Source organism: Equus asinus, chromosome 28, assembly GCF_041296235.1.
Source record: "Equus asinus isolate D_3611 breed Donkey chromosome 28, EquAss-T2T_v2, whole genome shotgun sequence".
In the NCBI taxonomy this organism is placed as follows: domain Eukaryota; kingdom Metazoa; phylum Chordata; class Mammalia; order Perissodactyla; family Equidae; genus Equus; species Equus asinus.
This window is the reverse complement of record NC_091817.1, coordinates 21,294,579-21,318,736: the sequence shown is the minus strand read 5'-3', so window position 1 is coordinate 21,318,736 and position 24,158 is coordinate 21,294,579. Positions and strand designations below refer to the sequence as shown.

Sequence of the window (24,158 nt, the reverse complement as noted above, 5' to 3'; positions counted from 1 at the left end):
AAGATGAGCCACTTAACTAGCCCAAAAGACACTGCATGAGGTTCTCGGCGATGTTGGAGTTCTCTCTGCAGGCAAAGCCCAGGGGATGGGGCAACCAGGTCATTGCTGACCAAGAGGCAAAGACAGAGAGGAATAGGCTGGGCAGAGTGTTGGGCAGACGCCCACATCATATCAGGCTGCAGGGGAAGGGAGGGTAGAGTGGAAGGAGGAGAGAGCCTGCCCTGGCGGGGAGGGGACCTCCAGGGAGAAGACACCGGGACTCCTTAAAGCAGCCACAGGAGCTACGGTGTGCTGGAGACAGGGCTGCCCAGGGAAATACACGATGCCCAGTGAAATTCAGATTTCAGAGAAACAACACATCATTTTTTTTAACAACCTTATTGAGGGATCTCTGATATATAAAAATTGAATATATTTAAGGAGTATAACTTGATGGTTTGATACATGTATACATTGTGAAATGATCACCACAATCGAGTTAAATAACATATCTATCATCTCTTCCTAGTTATCATTTGTATGTGTGTGTTGAGCAGATCTCAATTCCGGTCTATCCTCTTACAAATTTCAAGTAGACAATGTGGTGGTGGTCACTCTCGTGACCGTGCTGTGCCACCGCTCCCCAGATTCACTCATCTTGCATAACTGAAACTTTACACCCTTTGGCCAAAAGAAAAGGTGGAATATATTTACAATGGAATATCATTCAGCCTTAAAAAAGAAGGAAATCCTGCCATTTGCAACAACATGCATGAAGCTGGAGAACATTATGCTGAGTGAAATAAGCCAAACAGAGAAAGACACATATGGCATTATGTCACTTATATGCAGAACCCAAAATAGTGAAACTCACAGGAGCAGAGAGTGGAATGGTGGTTACCTAGAGTGTGGGCAGGGGGAGAGGAGGGGGGAAAAGAGGAGGAATTGGTCAAAGGGCACATAATTATTTTATTGTGGTAAAATACACATAACATAAAATTTACCATTTTAACCATTTTTAAGTATGCAATTCAATGACATTAAATACATTCACATTATTGTACAACCATCACCACTTTCTAGTGTTAGAGCTTTTCCTCACCCCAACCCGTACCCCATTAATCAGTCCCTCACCATTGCTCCCTCCCCCAATGCGCAGGAACCATGAATCAACTTTCCATCTCTACGGATTTACCTATCCTGGAAATTTCCTGTAAATGGAATCATACCATAGGTGGCTTTGTGTCTGGCTTCTTTTACCCAGCATAATATTTTCAAGTTTCTTCCATGCGGTAGCATGGATCCACCCTTCATTCCCTGTTATGGCTGAGTAATAGTCCATTGTGTGGATGGACCCCATTTCGTTTATCCATCATCCACTGACGGACACTGCTCCCACCTTTTGACTGTAGTGAATAGAGCTGCCATGAACGTTGGTGTGCAAGGTCTTGATTGAACCCCTGTTTTCAATTCTTTTGAGTATATACCTATGAGTAGAATTGCCAGATCTTATGGGAACTGCATGTTTAACTTGTTGAGGAACCGCCAATAGTTCCCGCCGAGGCTGCACCACTGTGACATTCCCACCAGCAATGTCTCAGGGCTCCAATAACCCTGCGAGGCACAGCCAGATGCACAGGGCTCGAAAGGGACAAACGTAAGACATACAGAGCAGAAAGGGAGGTCACCATGACTTGCCGCTGGACTGACTGTGGGGAGTGAAGGAGAAAGAGGTGTCAAGGCTGATGATGTCTGGGTTTCTGGGTGGAACACGGTGCCTTTCAGGGAGGGGGAGATACCGAAGAGGACCATGTTTGCAAGTCGACTAGGAGTTCAGTTTGGGGCATGCTAATAATATGAGACTGCTCACCCTGTTCCAAGCACTATTTTCCAGGGCTTACCTCCATTATTTAGTCCTCATCAAACCTTCCAAGTGGAGCTCAGAGAGGATCTGTAACTTGCCCGGGGTCACACAGCTAAAGAAGTGGAATGGCCAGGATTTGAGCACAAGCGTCTCAGACACAAAGTCTGTGATGCTGACCACTCAGCAACCCTGCCTTGTAGGAAATCCTCGTTTGTCTCCACCCTAGGTGGATGTTACGTGCAATTCTTACCCTCTACTCTCAGAGAGATATCTACTTTCATTTTTGTTGTTTATACACTCATAAATTATTTTAAGATTTACCAAAACAAAAAAAAAAGTGTTTTATTTTTATAATTAGAAAATAAACTTTTTTTAAAAGAAAAAAAACAGGTGAAGATGCAGGAAGTCCCAGGGGTGAAGGGGCTTCTGTTGGATGAAAGACCCCAAAGTAGGTGTCATCAGTCTGGAAAGAGAAAGTCTGAGAGCAGACAGGATCAAGGGGCAAAGCATCCAAAAACGTGTGGCTGGGAGAATACCAAGTAACCCGCTCGCCCAGACCCCACTGTGGGGGGGCTCCCCTGGGGCTTGGGAGAGGTTGTTTGGGGTCAAATAAAAGCAAACCTTACCTACAAAAGACAGTGCTGGGAGTTTTGCCATGTCCTCTCCAAATTGCTCTATGTCTCTGCTACACCGAGAAGGGGTCAATTGTAAATGGAGCCCTGAGGATGGGGAGAATGCCAGAGAGGTTCCTGGGGAGTAAAACATGGGGCATCTTGCTTCCCCGTAGGGCAGGCAGGTGGGGCCTCTGCGGACGGATGGGGCCCAGACTCTGGTGGTGGCCCCAAAGCGGGGTGAGGAATGCTTTCATAGGCCGCCCCATGTCTGCAGCAACCCCCCGCCCCTGCCGTCTTTGGCATGTGCAGTTGACATTTCCTCAGGCTGGTATGAAGTGCTGGCAGACACGCCTCCCGCACCTGCCCCCACTCTCCCACCATGCTGGCCTCCCTGAGCCCTCTGGGAGAGAAAGAGCCACAACAGCAGCCAGAAAAGAAAAGAGCGTGTCTTGGGGAGGCAACACCCTGCACAGGAGGAGAGCACCCCAAACTCTTAGCTCTCTGGGGAGGACCATGGTGCATGAGGAGAGATCGGTCCAAAGGGGAATAAACCCTCCTTCACAAGGTAGCAGATAAACTGCTAGTGCTCCCCGAGTCCAGAGTGGGGCTGGCTGAAAAAAATAAACACGTACAAGGAGGACGCAGGCGTGATTCCAAGCAACAGAGCTACACACAGCATCTGGGGCAGCTCAGCTCTGCCCAGCCTGAGAAGTGAGGCTCAGAGGAGCCAGGCGCCCTCCCAGGAGAAAGCAGTCAGGGACACTGAAGGTCAGGTGGCATTAAGAAGGATGGAGCCTGAGCGTATGCAACCCTCTACTTTAAATCAAGAAACACGATGTAGCAGTTATCTGTTGCTGCATAACAAATTCCCCCCGAACCTAGTGACTTCAAACAGCAAACCTTTACTATCTCAGCTCAGGACTCCTGGCACAGCTTAGCAGGTCCTCTGGCTCAGCATCTCTCAGAAGGCTGCCCTCGGGTGTCAGCCAGGCCTGTGGTCCCATCTCGCAGCTCAGCGGGCGGAGGATCCACATCCCAGATCTCAGGTCCTCACTCGCCGTTGGCTGTTCCCTGCCACGTGACTGTCTCCACAGGCCACTCACAACAAGAAAGCTGATTTCCCTCAGAGCGAGTCAGAGAGAGCCAGCAAGATGGAGGTCACGGTCTCTTGTCACCTAATCTTGGCAGTGACATCCCATCACTTTTATCAAATTCTACTCATTCAAGGTGAGTCTGCCTAGAACAGGAAAATTCATAGAGACCGCATAGAGAACACGAGGGCTGGGGGAGAGGGAGAAACAGAGAGTCACGATTTAATGGGTACAGAACCTCAGTTTGCGTTGATGAAAAAGTTCTGGAAATGGGCAGTGGTGGTGGTTGCACAATAATGTGAACGCACGTAATGCCACTGAATCGTGTACTTAAAAATGGTTAAAATGGTAAAGTTTATGTCATGTATATTCTACCACAATAAAAAATAAGGGAGTCCCTAGGTCCAGTGCACCTTCTAGAGGTGGCAACGCCCAGGCTGAGGCTGCGTGGAGGCAGAGATCACTGGCCCTCTGGGAGGTGCCTCCCACAAGGGAAGGCAGGGGATACACCGCTCAAGCTGGGTTTCAGCATCCGTTCACCCAACAAGCATCTGTTGCGCACCAACTTGGTGTCAGACATTGTTCTGGGTACTTGGCGTCCATCAGTGAGGGAAGATCCCTGTCCCACTATGTGCCAGTGAGACACTGACAGTAGACAACAAAGACAGCAAATAAGAACATAATAAAGTACGTTAGAAAGTGACACACACTATGAAAAGGAGAAAAGTGAATAGAGTCAGAGGGACCAGGAGTGCCAGGGGAGGACCACATTGCAGTATTACGTATGGGGGTCAGAGTGAGCCTCATGGGCAGAGTGGCACTGGAATAAAGTCTTGAAGAACACACAAGCATCATCCAAGAGGCAATGAGGGTCAAGAGAGAGCCAGACAGAGAGAACAGAGGTGCAAAGGCCCTGAGGTAGCAGTGAGCCTGGTGTTCTGGGGAACAGGAGGAGGCCCTTGTGGTAGGAGCAGAATGAGTGATGGGGAGAATGGTAGAAGAGTTCAGAGAGGAAATGGGGACAGTCGCACTGGGCCTCGCAGGCCACTATACAACTTCAGCTTTTAATCTGAGCAAAACAAGGAGCCATTGTCGGGTTTGAGCAGAGAACCACGACTAGGCTTATGTGTTAAGAACAGACCATGGGAGGGGGCAAGGGGAGAAGCGGGAAGACCCCTTAGAAGGCTACATAGTCACAGTAGCTATCAAGGCCAGAGAGGCCCGAGGCTCAGATGAGGACGGTCACAGGGGAGACGGTGAAAAGCGATTGTTGGTGAATATATTTTCAGTGCAGAACCAACATGATTTGCTGATGAGTTGGAAGTGGGGAGAGAAAGAAAGAAAGAAATCAAAGATTACTCTAAGGTTTATGACCTAAGGAACCAGAGGATGGCGCTGTCATCGCTGGAGACGGGGAAGGCTGAGGGAGAAGCGGGTTTGGCAGCGTGCTGACCGGGAGCTCTGTTTGGGGCAGGTTACGGTTTATTGGCCGTCTAGGGGGTGATGTTGAGTAGGCGATCAGATATACGGATCTGGAGTCTGGAGAGAGGTTTGGGCAGAAGATACAAGTAGAATACCATCAGCACATAGATGGTATTCAAAGCCACAGGAAACGATTTGATCACACAGGGATGGGAGGATGGAGCAGAGAAGGGGCCCGGGGGGAACCACAAAGAGGCTGGGGAGAAGGGGAGCCAGTGAAGGACGCTGAGGAGGAATGGCCCAGGAGGTAGGAAGAGAAGCAGGAGTGTGGGGCCCTGGAAGCCAACGAGACAGGCGTGCTGTAGAGGAGGAACTGGTCCAGTATGTCCAGTGACACACGATAGGCCACGGAAGTTGAGGACTGAGGATCGCATTGAGCTGCATGAAGGTCATCGGGTCTTCATTGAGAGCAGGTTCAGTGCATTGGCCCGACCGGAATGCATGGAAGAGGAACGAGAGGGGAGCAACTGGAGCCGGCAAGTGCAGACAACAATTTATCCAATTCTGAACGCTTTATCAGCTTATGCGTGTGAGTGTGTGCGTCTTGTCAGCCCCATGAGTGTGCAAGCTGCTTGAAGCCTGGGCTCTATTCTCTTCTCTTCCCTCCCGTTCAGCACACAGACGGAACCCAACCAGTACCTGTCGATAGCATGGGCTCTCCAACCATATGGGCAGCCAGGTGCTGTGGGGCTCCTGTCCGGTCTTCTGAAGCTCACATCATGAGGGACCTTCGGACGTGCTCATCCCAGTCCCACCTTACTCCAGGCCCCTTCCAGTCTCTGCCCCAGGGGCCTCCTTTCAGTTGCTAGAAAGCCCCATGCTCCTTCCTGGGGCAAGACCTTCGTACATCGTAGTGGATGCTGTGACGTGCGACCAGATCCCTCTTCAGGACTGAGAGGCGGATTCCCCCAGCCACTGGCAGTGCTGGTGGCAGACAGCTCAGCTGTCAACCCTCTTCAAGAACAGACTCAGCTGAAGAAAGCTATCTTGCTCAAGGCCCCACACCCTCCCCAGAATGGCCTGCACTCAGTGACTAGTAGCTGCATGGGGTGTATAGACCCAGGACCCTCATCCCACTCAGGACTAGTCTGGGGGGCCATCCCAGCCTCACAGCCTCACAGCTCCTGGGGCTTGGCTGAGGCCTTCACTGACCCTGCACCGCAGCCCAGCTTCTCCCTCTGCCCAGTGCTGCTCCCTTCCTCTCTCCCAGCCCTTCCTTCCTGGTAATCCCAAACGCACTGCCGGTCTCAGAGCCATCCTCAGGGAAGCTGGCCTGCCTCACGGAGGCTGGTCCCTCCTCCTCCACCCCTCCCACAGCCCATGAGCTCCCCGTCCTCTCTCAGCTCATCTCTTCCTCAAGGAAGTCCCTGGGGACTGTCCCTCTTCCCACCTGCAGTCAGGGTCCTGCCATTACTGGCTTCCATAGGGCTCCAGTGTCCTCTCTGGGTGACTTGCCTTAGTTTGTGTTTACACATGGATTGCTACGTTTATGTGGGGATTGTCTGAACCTTGCATTAGCCCACAGGCCGCACGGAGACAGGTGCAGTGTCTCGTTTTGTTCGCCCTGATCCTCGGTGCCATCACATGCCTGGCACGCAGTAGGTCATCAGGATGTGTTTGTTTAATGAACGACGTCCCTGGAAGTAACGAAGGTCGAGGCTCTGAGCCAGGTGGCATTTCCGGCCTAATGAAGGCCCCACCTAGACTGCTCCTCTGAGGCTGAATCCCTCGCAGGGAAGAAGACCCTTCTTCAAAGGAGGGATTTACCCCCTCACTGAGGAACAGCAGACCACTTACCAACCCACCCACCCACCCCGCAGACAAGCGGAAGGGATCCCCTCTCCCTCAGGCCAGGAGCGTGTGTCTCTCTCTAGGTGCCCCAGGCCCCCTTGCCTGGCCACCATGTCTTCACAGTGCCCTGCCCCGGGCTTGGCCCCAGCACGAGTGCCTTGTTTTCCTTCCTTTGTACACAGGTTATGGGGAGGCAGGAAGCTGGAGGCCCCGCCAGGGCTGAGGGCTCAGCACCTCTCATAATGCGAGGTCAAACGAAATGAAAACCCGCCTCCCTTGCCCCATCGTCTGAATTCCTACACTGGCTATGACATGGCTAAGGGGAAAATATTGGATTTATTTTTATGAGTTAGTCGTCACCCTGAGGCCCCTAAGAGGAACCGTGCGAGGTGAATCCATTCAGAAGGTCGGAAGGTCATAGCTAACTTGTAAAAATAAATCCAATATTTTTCACTCTGTCTTATTAGATTTATATGATGCAGACATCCAAGGGAGGTTTGTTTTAAAAAAATGGTCATTCTCCAGCGCTGTTTAGAGTATTTCTTCCTAGCCCCCACCAAACCCCCATTTTATCTCCAGACTCTCTGTTGATCATCTGGCCGTGTGGCAGTTTCTCAATTTTTAAAAGTTTTTTTTTTGAAATGAGTACCTGAGAGTCTGCACATCTCCCTCCCATCATTTCATCTCTGCGGAAACCAGCACCCAGCTTTCTAAGCAGAAAGTAGCCAAAAGTGGAGGTTGCAAATAACTGAACATATTGACAGGTGGTGCTACTGGAAAGTTCAAAAACTCACTTTTCATCTGATAACAGGGCAGGAGTGTAGGATCAGCCGGACCCACGTTACCACTCAGGAAATCAACCGTGATACCCACACGCTTCTGCCTCCAGCTCCCCAGGCTGGTCTCTCAGCCAGTGTGTCTCAACGGAGAATAGGGATCACCAGACGCACGGGGGCTCTTGAGGGAGTCAGGGAAAGCCCAACCCCACTCCTGACATTCGCTCAAGCCCACTCCGCTTCTTCTCTCTCTTTCCTTGTGGTCCACACATTGACTTTCTCCAGCAATGGTTTGACATTTAATTATCATTGTTTTCTGCTCCTGAATCCAGCTTCCCTTCTGTAGAGTTTGCTGGGGCTGCTGTGACAAAGGCCCACAGACTGGGCAGCTTACACAGTAGAGATCTATTTCCTCCCAGTTCTGGAGGCTCAAAGTCTGAGGCCAAGGTGTCAGCAGGGTTGGTTTCTTCAGAGGCCTCTCTCCTGGGTTTGCACATGACCGCCTTCTCCGTATCCTCACTTGGTCTTTTTCCTGTGTGCACACGTCTAGTATCTAAATTTCGTGTTTTTTTAGCACTATATAATTATTTTTAATGTCCAGAGTTTATAATATGAGGGCCAGAGCTTTCTCCCCAACTCACGGTTATAAATTCCCAATTGGCTTGTGAGGTCAATAAGGATACTCCTTGTCTAATTTGGTTTCTGGGAAGACTTCTTTCAAGTCCTCAATGGTCATCTGATCAAATGGAATTGTGTTCTTCATCTTCTCCAGCTCCTTCTCGTATTCCTCAATCCTGGCCTTGGAGAGACACAAAAACTCAGCACGGCTTTTCACATCTTCTTTTTCTTCAGCATCCACCTGGACAGTCATCCCCTGCACAGGCATCTTCGGGGCATTAAACTTCTTCTCAAAGTCATCTACCAAGCCCGCCTCCGCCACGCTGGCCTTGTAGCATGGCCATCGATAGCGGGTGGAGTCAGGCAGAGTAGCCAACCTGGAGGTGAGCCTCTCATTCCAGGATTTCAGGGAGTTGGCAATTGCTTCTGGTTTCAGGGTTTGATCTCCCCAAAAGCTACCCAGTCAATGGCTTTTAGAGCAAGTTTTTGCCCAGCTGTCTTGTGATCCTTCACTGACCTAAATTTCTTCTTTAAAAGGACACCAGTCAGACTAGATTAGGGCCCACCCTAAAGACCTCATTCTAGCTTAGTTACCTCTTTGAAGACCCTGCCTCCAAATACTGTCACATTCTGGAGTCCCAGGGGTTAGGACTTCAACACAGGAATTTTGGGAGGACAGAATTCAGCCCATAATACTCTCCCAGGCTAGACACTAAGCTTCCTATTAACAAGGAGGGTCTGTCTTCACACAGCTCTTATGCCGCTGTCAGCACCCCACGTGCTGCTCAAAGCAGACAGGGCTCCACAGAGACTTGTGGCAATGAACCTCCACAGTAAGGGGGCAACGATGTGTGAATTATCTTTGAGGGGCATGATTGTCGAGTAACCATCATTCTTGTTATTTCGTAGCCGCGTTTCATATTTTATCTGTGTGCACATGCCACATACTTACCTTCTCAGGGATCACCTTTCTCTAACTACAAAGCCTCTTTGGACAGAAAGAGAAGTAACGGGATTGACTTGTGATTTTAATCTGCCAATTAGGAATGGTGGGAACATTGAGAGCCCCCATGGTTTGTTGCATTTTGACCTCTTTCCTGAAGCTGAATTTCAAATTATTGTGTGTTCTCAGGAGCAAAACCACCAGTCTCTGCTCTGAATTTCCAAGGCCTCTTTCCAGCCTGTGATAAACACCCAGATGAAGCCAGATCGATCCCACTGGGCTGTGCGTGTCTCAGCTCCCTGAGAGAGAATGTGAGCAATAATGTCAGCACACGACTGTCCAGCCTGCCAGTCTGGTTCTCGTCTCCCATCCCTTCTGAAGGATTCGATGGAGAAGCCAGAGAACAACAGTTAGAAAAGTAAGCTCTGGCATTCTACAAGCCGCACCACCAGCGCTTTAAATTCTCCCATTGCAAGCGCCATCTGCTCTCAGGGAGGACACCAAGCGAGCCAAGGAAGCTGCCCTCTGGATGGTGTATTTTCAGAGCCATGAAAGGCCCTCTTCGCCCAGAATATCCACTGTGCCTCAGAATTCCACCATGAAAGCCACGCCTTTGATTTAAGGAAACGTTTTGCAAAGTGTGCTCCGTGGAACACTGGGTTCACATGAACATCTTGGGGGTAAGGAAGAGTTTGGGGAAGGGACAGAGACTATGTTTTCTTGTATACGTCATTTTCCCAGATCCGAGCATGAGGTCTGCTACGTAGTATATTCAATAAATCTATGTGGAATGATCGTTGAAGCAGCCAGAGAAATTTGGGAAACACCAGACGAAAGCCAAAATTAAGTGAGTTTTCTTAGTTCTGGCCTTCTCAGAGCTTTGGTGAACTGACGGGCCTTAGTGGGGACCTCTCTGCAAACATAATATTTGGGTCCAATATTCCCAAAAGCTGTTAACTACCAGGTTGCAATACTCTTGTTCCCTGGTGGGGTCGCTTTATAGATGAAGAGCTTCATACGCCGTGCTGAAGAAGATTGCAGGGGAAGGGAAGGGTACAAACCTGAGGAAAATGGCCTTTGGGGTGACTTGACAAGCAGTTGCATAGACGGGAAACCTGGAAGTTTGGGAACCTGGAGGTCCTCAAAGCCCATTGGAGGGAAATGCTGATTGAAGCCACTGTTTCTAGAAGGTACCTGAGTCACATGCTTTGGTAACATCAGGGTGGAGAAAGAACGAAGGAGTGTTTCGGAGCAAGTTGAATTGCATGAATTTGTCACCTGGTCCCCAGCAGAACAGCAGATGTCTACAGCAGGTAAATCTTCATGGGGATCAGGGAACAGACACGGAGTGGAGAAGGGTGAGGAAGGAGAGGGAGCCGTGGAACAGAGCACTGGGGCCTCGCAGAGCCTTCAAGGTGGGCGGAGGTGAGGAGTTGGGGCCCCAAAGGACACTGAAGATGAGTTCAGTTGTGCCCAAGCCTGACTCTGCTCCCTGATGCCACCAAATAAACATCACTTCCTTATCAAGAAGCTAAGTCCATTCTTCTCACTCTGGAAACAAAGAGAGAGAAAGACAGAGAGACAGAGAGACAGAGAGACAGAACAGCTCCCATTTCTCAGGGCTTCAATTTAGTTCACCCTTTGATGTGCACAAAACCAGAGCAATTTAAAACTCAGGAAACTCAGCTTTCAATAATTCCCTGCTAGGTTTCCGTCTGCGGAAGAGTAAATAACACAAGGCTACAAACGCTGGAAGCAAAATCGCCAATAACAGCTCCATGCTTATGATAACTTTCCCAATTTTCTGCAATCTTCACCGCTTCTCTCTTGACTTGGGTCTGTATCAGATTTTTTTTTTTTTCTTTATTGAACCTCTGCCTTGGGAGCCACTGTCACAAAAAGTAATAAACACATCAATCCAAAAGAAAAAGAGAGAATTGTGCAGTCTAAACTACTTAACCAATCAAATTGGCAGCTGGCGGAATGAAATGGAAGAGAGGGAGCTAAGAGACCCACTTCCCCGAAAACGTTTCTACTGATGGAATCACCCGTGGCGGAATATGGACCCAGACTGCACGGGGCTTTCTAATAAGTTAATTGCAGTTTCTAACATTAATTGTAGATTTCAACCTGTGTTGCAATTTCAAGCCCTGGGATTAATTTGTAAGTCTTGGGTTCAGCCAAAATTTGACAGTTCTTGCTCTGCGTTTGCCTCCCCCAAAATATAAGGAACAAGGAAAGGATTTGTCTCGGAATAAAAAATTCCTTTCCTTAAAAAATAAACCCAAATAATAACAACACCTCTCAAATGATTACCGTGGGTTTTGTGGATGTGTACTGGAGACAGCAATTCCGATGTTCACTGCCCCTGAAGATCCCCTCTCTCCCAAATCACAACCACCAAAAATTATGCCTGAAAGGGAAACAAAAGCAATTTATGTTTTCCAGTTACTGGCCCAGAAATAGCCCAAGATTACTTGCATACGGAACAGAGGAAATCAAATCTTTCACTGCTGCTTAAAAAGAAAAAAAGATCCTATTACAAATTAGATTTAACTCAGGTGTGTATAGTTTGCCAGTTCTTATCCAATCGTAAATGAGACCAGGGTTGCCTGTTGGGAGGGAAAAGTGGCTTTTGAAACATGTCTTATTGACTGGGTGTAAATTACCTGCAGCAGATTTGTGAAGCAAATTTGAAGCAGGGGATGCCTCCAGGCGACACAGTATTGATCGTAGATTGATATTCAGCTGATTTTAAAGGGAAAAATAAATATTGTTTTAGCAGCAATTTAATTAACAGATCATTGCACAAATACTAAGAATATCGTAATGTCTAATACAGGGATTTAAGCTGGGTGGTCTTTTTTACAATTGTCTGATCAATGTTCAGTTTCACATGTAGGTTAATTGTCTTTAGTTATCACTCTAAGTCTGTCTGTGAATCCACATAAAGTAAAATGATGGTTATGGGCACCCTGCTCATTTTTCTTTAGACTCTAGGAGCGAGGTTTTCCCTGCTCCTAAATGAAATGAACACACTGCTCTCCAGCCCCGGCCGACACTGAAGTGCTGTTTTTCACAGAGCCCTCATGGCACCGTGGGAAGCTGGAGGGAATCCGGGCCGGCTGTCAGGCCAGCTCTGTCCTCAAGCTGTCATGAGACCTTGGGCAGATCACTCCACTTCTCCCAGCTCCAGTTCCTTCATGGCTTAGATCGTCCCTGAAGTCATGGTGTTCTGATAACCAGCTCTGGGAGGCAGAAGCCCTGATTCGTAGTGTTTGCCCATTCCCATGGTGTAAATACTCCCACCACAACCGATTCCCAGCTACTGACTTGACGGCACTGCATGCACAGCTGGGGACAGATGCCTCGAGCCCCTCAAACCACCTCCAGCTCACCACTGCCCCGAAGACCGTCTAGTTCGAGTCCCATGAGCTTTGAACGGCATATGTCTATTGGCTCACCAGCTTTCAGAGAAGATAAGCAAAATTTAAACGCGCATACGCAGGAAGTGAATTATATCTTTTCTTGATAACTCAGAAGTTATTTCAGAACCTTCCAGTACAACAGAATTATATTGATGAATACCAATATCATTTCTCATTAACAGTATTTCCAGAATATCCAGCTCTATTCACTTTGTTCTTTTAGAGGAAAAACAGCAAGATAATAGCAAAATCATCTGAAATGGAGATGACATCTGTAAGACTTCCCAAAATCCTCCAATGAACCGAGTTTTTAAAATGTCTTTTCTCACTTAATACAAAAGTGCTACGTGTGCATTGAAGAGAACGCAGGTAAATTCAGGAAAGCACAAAGAATAAAAATGTTGAAATCTCTTTAATTACCTCACCCAGAGATTAACATATTGGTGTGTTGTTCAGTTGTTTCTCTCTCCTCTCTGTCTGTCTTTCTCCCCCTTACACACACATATACACACACACACACTCTAGTTACAAAAATGAGACCAAACAAGGTTTTGTGACTTTTTACTTGTTAAACAATGAAAATGAAAATATTACCATGTCATTAAATATGCCTGCTTTATTTTTTTTTAAAGATTGGCACCTGAGCTAACATCTGTTGCCAATCTTCTCTTTTTTTTTCTTTCCTCTCCCCAAAGCCCCCCAGTATACAGTTGTATATTCTAGTTGTAGGTTCCTGCATTATTTTTAAGGGCTGCATCACCCAGCTTTAGTCAATCAACCAGTCCTTTATTTTAGGGCCTCTGGGCTCCTTCCAGTTGTGTGTTAAGGTAAGACTATGTACTCAGCATCTCGGCCTGCATCTTTGTGTACAGCCATGATTGTTGCTAAGGAGTCAACTGCAGGAACTGGAGTTGCTGCAGCTACTGATGTATTTTTGAAAAAACATCAAAGTTGTCACTGAAAGAAACCTGTTATTATTTCTGCATGAGATCAGACAATACCCATGGTGTAGGGACAGGTCCAACAGTGACCGAGTGACGTTCTATGGCTTTATTTTGTTTCTCGCACAAGGCAACAGAGAGCTAGTAAAGAACTGGTTGTTGCCATCTTGTCAGTCAAATGTCAGTGCTCTTCATAAGGATGACCCGGAGACACGTGGCAGGGGCCCAGGGGACCAGTTCTCCGTCCCTCTTCCCATTTCAGAGCAGCCTTCCCAGGAAGTAAGTGGAGGAAACCTTGACAAAAGCCCTCAGAACTGTCCTCGCATGGAGGGCGGACGGCGGGAAGTGGCGGCCTCCTGCTGAATGGGCAGAGAGGGCTCTGTACGCGGAGCAGCCCCCACAGGCCTGGGCAAAGAGGCCACCCGAAGGGCAGTGGCAACCGCTCCTTGCCATAGAGACTTACTGCAAGCAATAGGCAGCTTCAGGAAATTTCTGATTTGTCTTTGCAACAATATGCAAGAGGACACTGAATCCAGAAACTAGAGCAAGCGGGATGAGGATGAAACACTCTGAGATAAGAGAAGAGTGAATGGAGAGAAAATACAATTGATTAATTAAAGACCATCATCTGAACAGCAGGTTGGATACTGCAGAAAATCAATTTAATGAGGTAAAAGACAAATTCAAGACATTTTCCATTATACACATGGGAAAGTTGGAGAGATACCGATTTACAGTGACAGAGAAAATGATCAAAGATGTATTTAAAAAACGTAAAGGTTGCCACTATCAGAACAAAAATGGGGTATTTCCTTCTAAATTACTTTTTTAATAAAAGGAAGAAATTAAACGTAATCTGTATTTTTTTTAAAAAAAAGGGGGGATGGGAAATCAAATAAGACTAAAGAACAAAACAGAATAATAGAAAACCAAACATTGCTGTCATAATGTATAAACAGATTAACTGTCAAAACCAAACCATATAAATGAGTTAATTCTATTAAATTCAGAGATTCTAAGATGGAGTTAAAAAATGCTATTTAGTTAGATAATCGTAAAACAAAAGGACTCAAAAGTATTAAATAACAATATAAAAAATTTGAATGATATAATAAGGTTGATTTAATATAAACATATTATATTTCCTACAAAGGAAGAGCATAGTTTTTTAAGTTTTCCATAGAATATTTACAAAAGTTATCTTTTGGCTTCCAAGGACGACCTTAATAAATTCAAAAAGAATTATATGGTTCCTGAAGGGTGGTTTTAAGATGGAGGATCGAGGGCCGGCCTGCGGCTGAGTGGTTGAGCTCACATGCTCTGCTTTGGCTGCCCAGGGTTTTGCCGCTTCGGATCCCGGGTGCGGACATGGCACCGTTCATCAAGCCATGTTGAGGCGGCATCCCACATGCCACAACTAGAAGGACCCACAACTTAAAAAAAAAAAAATACAACGATGTACCAGGGGGCTTTGGGAAGAAAAAGGAAAAAAAAAATATATATATATATATAAAGATGGAGAATAGAGCCCAACAATTCTCTCCTCATTTCCAAAATTCCATGGAAATGTTTGAAGAAATCTAAGAATAAGAAACAATTGGTTTCCTATCCTAGAAAACTGAGAAGAATGTAACTAATGAACCCCAATGTGTTGGGGAGGGGATGCCCACGGTGTGCTTGACAAGCAGTGCTAGGTCCACGCCCAGGATCTGAACCTGTGAACCGTGGGCCGCTGAGCCCTGGAGCACATGACCATGACCACTACACAACCGGGCCAGCCCCATAAACCCAAATTTTACAGTACTTCTGGAGGGCTGCAGAAATAGAAGTGAAAACTAGTCCAAGGCACAAAGAGCCTGCGTTCAACGCACACGTGGAGGAACGCTGAGAAGACTCTGGACACAGAAGGGGTCCGGGAGGACCACCGATATCAGAAGGGGAGGCTCAGGACGAGGAGGCAGGGGGCCAGCCAAGGGAGCACTCGGGCCGGGCCCACCTGGCCTTGAGCCCGGCTCTTCCTGAGGACAATCCAGCCACTGCGGATGATGGGCAGGTTCACCCGGTGCCCCTCCTGGCCCACAGTACTCCCTGTAGCCCCAGGCTCTGGCCCCTTGTCCTGCAGATAAACTAAAGTATTCAGTGGTATAGACCCACAGAAAAGTCATCATCGTGGAATATTTTTTCAAAGCACAAATTTGTCACAGTGTTTTTTTGAAAAATGTAGCATCTTCATTCTCAGGTTCCAAAATGCTGAGATGGAAAAAAAAAGTCAGAGGTGGGGCCGGAATGGGAAGGTAGGCCATATTGCCATTTTGAAAGTGAGGCCAACCCAGTTATCTCATTTTCTTTTTGTTTTTTTGTTTTTCTAGGAAAAAAATATCTAGGGATACTTTTTGAGTTGTTTTCCAAATTCAAATTGAATAAAAATAATATACTCTAATAATAAATTCTACTATGAAAAATAATATACCTTAAAATGCCTTGAGACATAAGTAATTTCATTTGCTCCTATACTAACCTTTTTAATTAGGTAGCCCAGGGGTTACTACACACATTCCACAGACTATCTATGAGACACCTAAGGCCCAGAGAGGCTAAGTGACTTGCCCAGAGTCACAGAGTGATAGAGCCGTCTCTTGAGTCCAGAACTTCTGCCTCTGAGTCCAGTGTTCCTGCTCCTTCAACAATGACCAGAAAACCTTGACCTGATCCATAGATAAATTTACGAAGGAAGAGCCTTGACCCCATTCACGGGAGCTGAGGTGGCCCTAAGAGTGAGCATGAGGAGCGGGAGCAGCTGTTGCACATGAACTTCCTGTGGAGAGCTCGCCCGGCCCTCGACTCAGTCTTCTCTCTGGTTAAACGGGGCAGCAGTCAGAGCTTCCGCAGCCCCACCCTGTTCTCCACAGTGAGCCCGCCTCCTTGTCCACTCACGGGCCTGAGCCGGGTGCCGCCGGGCAGCCCGTCCCTCGAGCAGAGGCAGCCAGAGTGACTTCTCTGCGGAGGAGCCGGGAGCTGGCTGGGCAGGGGCCCCAGTGAGGGAGGGCACCTGCCCCCCTGGTGCAGACAAGGTCCCCAGCCCTCTCCCGTGTGAGGTGACTGTGGCTGCGGACGAGGCTGTCTGAACTGAGGAGGTAGTTGGCTTTGTAGTCCGAGGCTTGGCATCGAGATTTATGTTGCTAGTGTGGCCACACTCACCATCCATCACGATTAGTTACAATAAAATCTCTCCTCGTGTTTTTAAAAGCCCTTCGAGTTACATTCCATTATGCAGTTAACATCTCGCAGATGGCCGGGCCATTGTTCACCCAGAGAACCAGCTTTTGATCTCTTAGAAAGAGGGCAGGGAACCAGCGCTTGACCTCCCCACAAGCCCTGGAGACGGGGAGCCTGGAGCCGAGGAGAGGGAAGAAAGTGGGCCCTGGCTCACCCGGAGAACTCGGGGGTCAGACTGAAATGAGTGGCTGAACAAAGCAGAAGGGCCGAGGCCACCCCATGGCCAAGGGGTTAAGTTCCTGTGCTCTGCTTCAGCGGCCAGGTGCTTACCACTTCGGATCCTGGGCGCGGACCTAGCACCCCTCACCAAGCCATGCTGTGGCGGCATCCCACATAGAAGAAATAGAATGACTTCACCTAGGATATACAACTATGTGCTGGGCTTTGGGGAGGAAAAAAAAAAGAGAGAGGAAGGTTGGCAACAGATGTCAGCTCAGGGCCAATCTTCCTCACCAAAAAGCATACCTTAAAAAAAAAAGCAGAAGGGCTTGGGGTGCCGGCCTTTTTCTTGGGGGCAGTTAACCCAGGTGCCCTCTGGTCGCTAGAACAGACGGGTAGTCTTCTCTGAACAGTTCCACGCTGTCTCCGAGGTGCTCTCCCAGGCAGGTCCAGATCTGACTCATAATTCACACTGGATGGAGGCCCCTGCAGGGCACTCAGATGACTAGAGGTAAAGAGACAATTATCAACATTGTCCCCCAAAACTCACTGCTCCCTACCTCCTCCCACCACCCCCGACTGCCGTCTCAATAAACGGCACTCGCCAGTAGCCCAGGCCCGGCGGCGGCGAGTCTTGTGACGCTCCTAGAGAGTCACTCCTCTGCTGCGGGAGGGGCCTGCGGTCCTGCTCACTGCCTGAGACCCGCAGTGTGTCCCGTGGGAGAGGGTACTTCTCTGCCCTTGTCACTGGTTTGGCACGTGACTTGCTGTAGCCAACAGCACGTGAGAGGGTGTGAAGCAGGCAGAAGCTTTGAGAGCCATTGTGTGTTTCTGCCAATTCGCTTCCTTTTTTCCAGTCTATCCAGAAGAGAGGCTGCTCCTTCAGGCTGGATCTGCAATGAAAAGGACGTGGGGAGCAGGTTCCACCAGCACCCACAGTGACCTGTAGAACACGGGACCTAAGTGAGATGTAAAACTTTGTTTTGTGAGCTACTGAGATTCTGGGGTTGTTTGTTACCGCAGCATAACTTAGTAAGATCAGAAGAATTCAGGCCCCAAATGGAAGGGTCATCCTCGATGGCCTTCTTTCTCTCAGCCTCCACGTCAGCCTACACCAAATCCTGCCGTCTCCACCGTCAGCTCTGTCTTGGATCCACCTGCCCTTCTCATCCTGCTGCCACCCCTCCCATCCATAAACACAAACCCCACGAGAGGACGGACACTCGTCTTTTCCTCTAATGCCTCCCAGCACATGGCTGCTCAGTAAATATTGGTTGAATAAATGTCTAAATAAATGGATGGACTTTAGCCAAGCTTCTCATTTTCTGGATGAGGGAAGCAGTTCCCAGGGAGTGTGTGCCCGGGAGGGCCCTCTGCCCCCAGTTAGCTCGGAGCAGCACCCGGAGAAGAACCCGGATCTCCTGACTCCACCCGGTGCTCCCCTCTACACCACAGCCCCCTCCTCCTCCCTCGAAAGACTTTCAGTCTCCTTTCCTCGGGGCTCCCTCCTCTCACGCCCGGAGGCATCAGAAGCTCCCTCTCTGTGTCTGACACGTAGCTCTCCAGCAGGGGCTTGTCCCCGCTGGACTCACCCTCACCTGTGAAGAATCTGGCAAAGGAAACAGCCCCGCCTCCACTCCCTGCCCTGAGGATGCTCATACTGTAGCTGGTTCCTCGAGCACCTGCATATGCTAACTGCTTTCATCTTCTCGGGCACCTCAGGAGGTAACGACTATTATTATCTCCATTTTACCTCGGAGGCACAGAATGGTTATCTAACTTGCCCACAGTCACACAACTAGTGAGTGATGATCCTGGGATTGGAGCCCAGGCAGCCCGGGCTCTCAACTACTGTGCTATCCTGACCAGACCGGGGCCCTGTGGGGCTCTCCCAATCACATTCAACCAGAAAAAACACCATCAGTCAGCGCATCTTCCAAGAAAATATACACATTTTCAAAATCCGACAGCACTCCTTCCTTCCTGCCTCAAGGAACCTGTGAAATTATGAAGAGAACACGGACTTTGAAGCCAGGCAGGCCCGGGCTGCACCACAGCTGTCATTTACTGAGTGCTGACCATGTGCCAGGCACAGGGCCAAGGACTTAGCCTGTGTTACCTCATTTAACAGGAAAGGAAACTGAGGCTGAGGAAGGTTGAGTGCTTTGGATGAGCTCCCAAGCAGAGAGAATATTCCAGCTCAGGCGGTTTGACTCTCAGGTTGCGGTCAAGACACTTAACGCCTCTGAGTCTCAGGTGACTCATCTACACAATGATACAAACTCACAAAACATGCAGCACACTGTGTGGCACACAGTAGGCCGTCAGATGGCAGCTACAAATTGCGAGGAGGCTCCCCCACCATTCGGCACAATTGCTGCTTAGAAATAACTGCCTAGGCTCAACCCTCAAGCAGCCAGGGATTTCAGAGGCTCCTGAGAAAAGTATCGATCTGCTAACGATCAGCTAGAATCACCAGAAAGCCATCTGCAAACAAAAGGCCCTGGAGAAATCATCAGTTGTCACCAGCTCCTTAACCTTCAAGGCCGGCGGGGTCAGACGGCGAACTCCAGTCCCCAACGTCGGTGTGCCCCTCCCTGAGCTCTGAGCTTGCTGGTTAGCAGCTCCAGAGACAGGATGCCGACCTCCCCAGACCCTCCGCCTCCCTGTGAAAAGAAATCCAGCCCAATGTGGACCCCAAGAGCTCCAAACCTTAGTCTTCTTCTCTAAGTCCTAATAATGAGGACGAGCCAGGCTGTTTCATCGCCCGCTGCTCAACTGCAAGATCCGTCCTGGGGATGCTGCCGTGAGGCTGGGAGCAGGGCAGATCCGTCTCATTCGGCGGTGAATTCATTGTACCTCTCGTCTCCATTGTGAGGGCCTTCCTGGCAGCTCCTCGGCTGAAGGCGCCTTGCCTCCCTCTCAATACAGTTTCCGCAATGGTACAGCTACTGGCCGAGCCACAGGGCGGTGGCCTCAAAGACCTCACTTGACCAACACCAGGGCTCCCTCTTTGAAGGCCGTGCTTCCTGTGTTTCCATTACAGACCTGGAACTGGGGCTGTGCTGGTTGGCAGCTGGCAGACGGAGTTGGGCCAGGTGGGAGGAAAGCAACAATCTTACTTTATACCCCACACGTCAGCCTTCAGGGATCTTCGCCAAATGAGGAGTGGCAGATGACCTCCCTGAGCGGGCCATGGGCATCTCCCAAACTCCGAGTGCCAAGGCCTGCCCAGGACTCCTGCTCTGGGACAGACTGTGTCCCCGAAGGACCCTGTGAGGACTCCAAGGAGCTCTATGAGCGAATTCCCCCAGGGCCCAGAGTCAGGCGGTGTCATAGTCACAAGCCTTCCAGAGGGCAGAAGCCATAGCTGGTCATTCAAAGAGCCAAGGACCGTGATGGCTCAGACCGTGTGCTCCACAGAGAACAGCACAGAGGGGACCCCTGAGCCATCAGGATTGGCAGAGTCCACCACAGAGCTGGACTCAAGGCCAGATTGGGAGGCCTCTCTGCCACCCAAAGCCTGGTGTCCTGGGAGGAGAAAGTGCTCACTTGGCCAAACCTTGACCAGAAGCCAAGAGGCCACAGGAGATTCGAAAAAGCCCACAGAGGATAGCTCTCTGACTAACTTTTAAAGAGTTTAAAGCAAACATGAAGTGCTTGCTCCTCTCAAATGAGGTAACAGAGAGTTGTAATTGGACGTGACCCTGGCCCACAATTTATTCCTTGAATATCTTCCCACTCGAGCCCTGGAAGCAGTTTCCTAGTTACGCCCACAGTGCAGCCGCTCTGTGTCCTCCCTCAAGAGCATCTGGGAACCCTGGTCAGCTCAAACGGAAGAAGATCGCTCCTTCAAACAGAGATGTGCAGTCACCATCTGGATGTTGCTCAGGATTGCCTTGAGCAGGAAGTCAAGAGATTCTTAAAAACCTTTGGACAGATCTGACACCAAAAGCAAGAGCCAGCAAAGGAAAAAACAGGGAAATTGGACTTCATCAAAATTAAAAAGCTCTGTGCTTCAAAGGACACTATTAAGAAGGTGAAAAGACAACCCACAGAGTGGGAGAATATTTGCAAATCATATATCTCACAAAGGCCTAGTATCCAGAATATACAAAGAACTCTTACAACTCAACAATAAAAACAGAAATAACTCGAAAGATGAGGAAAGGATTTGAACAGATATTTTTCCAAAGACAATGCACAAATGGTGAATAAGTACATGAAAACATGCCCAACACCATCAGTCATTAAGGAAAAGCAAATCAAAACCACGAGGTAACACTTCACACCTCTCAGGACAGCTGTAGTCAAAAGGTGGACAATGATAAGTGTTGGTGAAGACGTGGAGAAATTGGAACCCTCACAATCTTCGGGGGGGGGAGGTAAAATTGTGCACTGCTTGACAGTTTGACAGTTCATCAAAAAGTTAAACACAGAGTTCCCAGATGGCCCAGCAATTCCACTCTAAGTGTACGTCCAGGAAAACTTGAAATACATCCACACGAGACTTGTTCACAAATGTTCATAGCATCATTCTTCATAACAGCCAAAAAGTGGAAACAACCAAAATATCCAAGAATTAATAAATAAGTAAAGAAAATGTGGTCTATCCATACAGTGGAATATTATTCAGTCATAAAAAAGAATGAAGCATGATCCGTGCTGCAATGTGAACCTCGGAAACATTATGCTAAGTGAAAGAAGCCAGGCACAAAAGGCTACATGTTATATGATTCCGTGTGTAGGATAGGTAAATCCATAGGGACAGAATAGATTAGTGGTTGCCAGGGGCTAGGACAGTGGGAGGTCTTCTAGTGGGTGTGTTTTTTTCTGGGGAGTGATGAACATATTTTAAAGTTAGATAATGGTGATGGTTCATAACTTTGAAAATGTACTAAAAATCACTGAATTATATACTTTAAAAGGGTCAATTTTATGGTATATGAATTATATGTCAATTTAAGAAAACTCTCTGGCAGTGATTACAGAGATCAGTGTAGGACTTAACCCAGAGAGGGTGCACCCACCAGCTTTAGCCAATCCCGAGGAGGTGATGGGAGTCATTGTAAGAGCTTGAGCCGGCTGGGCACTGACCAGGCCGGGTGTGAGGAAGAGGGCTGTGGACTGAAGGGGAGAGGCGGAGCAGGGAGACCCTCCAGGATGCTGCTGGCTTCCCAGGCTGGTGGTCCAGTCCTAACTGAGTCAGACTCGGGTCTTTAAAGGCGAACGAAACTCCTTCTGCTTCCAGCTAACACCAGCCCCAGTGAGCTCAAGGCAGACGAACCAATCCTTCCGTCTCCTTTAAAGGCTCCAGCATGAGCCATGGGGAGATCGCTTGAGGACATCAGTTTTGCCCATGAGACACACTCATGTCCAGAAGTCGGGACCCCCTAGGCGATAGGCCGAGCTTTCACTGCACTAGCTGTATGACCTTGGGCGAGTCATTTAACTATTTTGGATCTCAGCCTCCTTCCTTGAAAGTGAAGAAGTTGGAACAGTTGATTTCCAGGATCCCTCTAGCTCTAGAATTCCCGGATTCTGTAACAAAATTCCCAGAGCCAATGAACTCAGATACTGCTTTAGGACGCTTCCTGTTTACCAAAGTCTCACCTTCTGAATCAGTCTTGGAGTATGAGCCACACTGTGTTATTTCCATCACATTCCTTTTCCTACTCAAACTGGACTGGAGGTTGTCCAGGCCGGGCCTTGAGTCCGCATAGGACCCAGCAGGAGGGGAGGCTCTCGGGAGGGTTCAGGGAATGCCTTTCAGACAGCAGGTTGAAATGTTCTCCAAGATTCCGGTTGGTGTCTCCCTGCAGCTATGGGGGAGACTGGTCACTCTGTATATTGAGAACTAGGAAGTCTCAGCAGGGTGGTCTGAGACTGGACCCCAGTACTCCTGAACTCTTGGCAGTTCCAAGAGTGGACACTGGCATTGTTCTGCGGGGTAACTCCTTTGGGAGGGACCACTCGGTGGGCGAGTTTATTCATGCAGACCCTTCTCGCTGCGCTGCGGGAGTGGAGTCATCCAGAGACACACGCTTCAGATGAGATGCTAAACGTGTGCTTCTTAGTGTCAAAGGCTGGCCACACAGAGGACAGGGCTCATCTCTGCAGAAAATTATGATATTATTGTTTTTTAAAAAAAACTATCTCTTAGAAGGGACCAGCAGTGAGGCCTTTGGACCAGAGGTGAGGAGAGAGAGAACAATTAGGCAGGGACTTCTTGCCTGGGAAGAAAATCTTGCTCCTGCAATATGGTGGCACGGTGGGGGCTAGAGAGGGACGGGGCAGGTGCAGCCCCTCGTGGCAGGGAGGACTGCTGGTTTCCGGTGGAGAACTCACTTGCAGTGTTGGGTTTTCCTTTTTGGTGCTGTAGGTCCCTGTAGTTATCATCAACCTGGACGCAACCCTTGTTCATCATTGCTGGGCAGTCTCGGCTTTCTTATGAGGAATTATGGGATGGATCCTTGTCTTCCTTTTAGGCAGGATCTAAAAGAAACTGTGTTTCCCACGATGGCTCTTCTTGTGGCAGGAGCAGATGCAGCCCTGGAACCTCAGGGAGTGCCCAGGAGAAAAGCGAGAGGCACCCGAAGTGGATGGAGGAGGGGGCAGGTGGCCTCGGGGTCCACACGTAGCATGGCTCTTGCCCACAGACACTCGAGAGGAAAAGGGCGGGGGGTGGAGAGGGCTGCCTATCCTGGCAGCTGACACTGTCCCACTTCTTAGACCCAGAGTTCTGGCAGGGCTGCCTCCTGGGACTGGCTTTCCAGCAAAAAGCCACGGCCATCAGAGCTTCTTAGGATCAAACGGGTGACTGGAGTTGGAGATGCTGGCCTTCCTGCAGCCCCAGTTTCACTGGCCACAGCTTCAAGGCCTGGACCTCCCAGTGGTGGCAGGAAGCAGAAACCCTAGGGTCCAGGTCCAGAGGCACCCTGCTAAGGAGCCACAGTGCCACTGAGGTTGTCACTCAGGAGCACTGCCAGAGCCAACGGATGTCACGTTTGAAGACGGACTCTGCCAGGCCTGGCTGACCAGACCCCGTCAGCCTGGGTCTCTCTCACGGGCCTCAGCCTCGCAGTGCCTCCAGCAGTCTTCAGAGACGCCACAGGGACCCATCACCTGGCAGAGCCTTCAGAACATCCCAGAATGTTAGGACTCCGTTTCCGTCCTATTGAAGGCTTAGTTCAATA

The 24,158-nt window shown here is 49.0% G+C and overlaps 1 pseudogene; it reads right to left on the bottom strand.

Annotated features, from left to right (window-relative positions):
• Positions 1-8,240: 8,240 nt before the first annotated feature.
• LOC106822401 (ATP synthase subunit d, mitochondrial pseudogene) lies at positions 8,241-16,732 on the bottom strand (annotated as a pseudogene).
• Between the last annotated feature and the right edge of the window lie 7,426 nt (positions 16,733-24,158).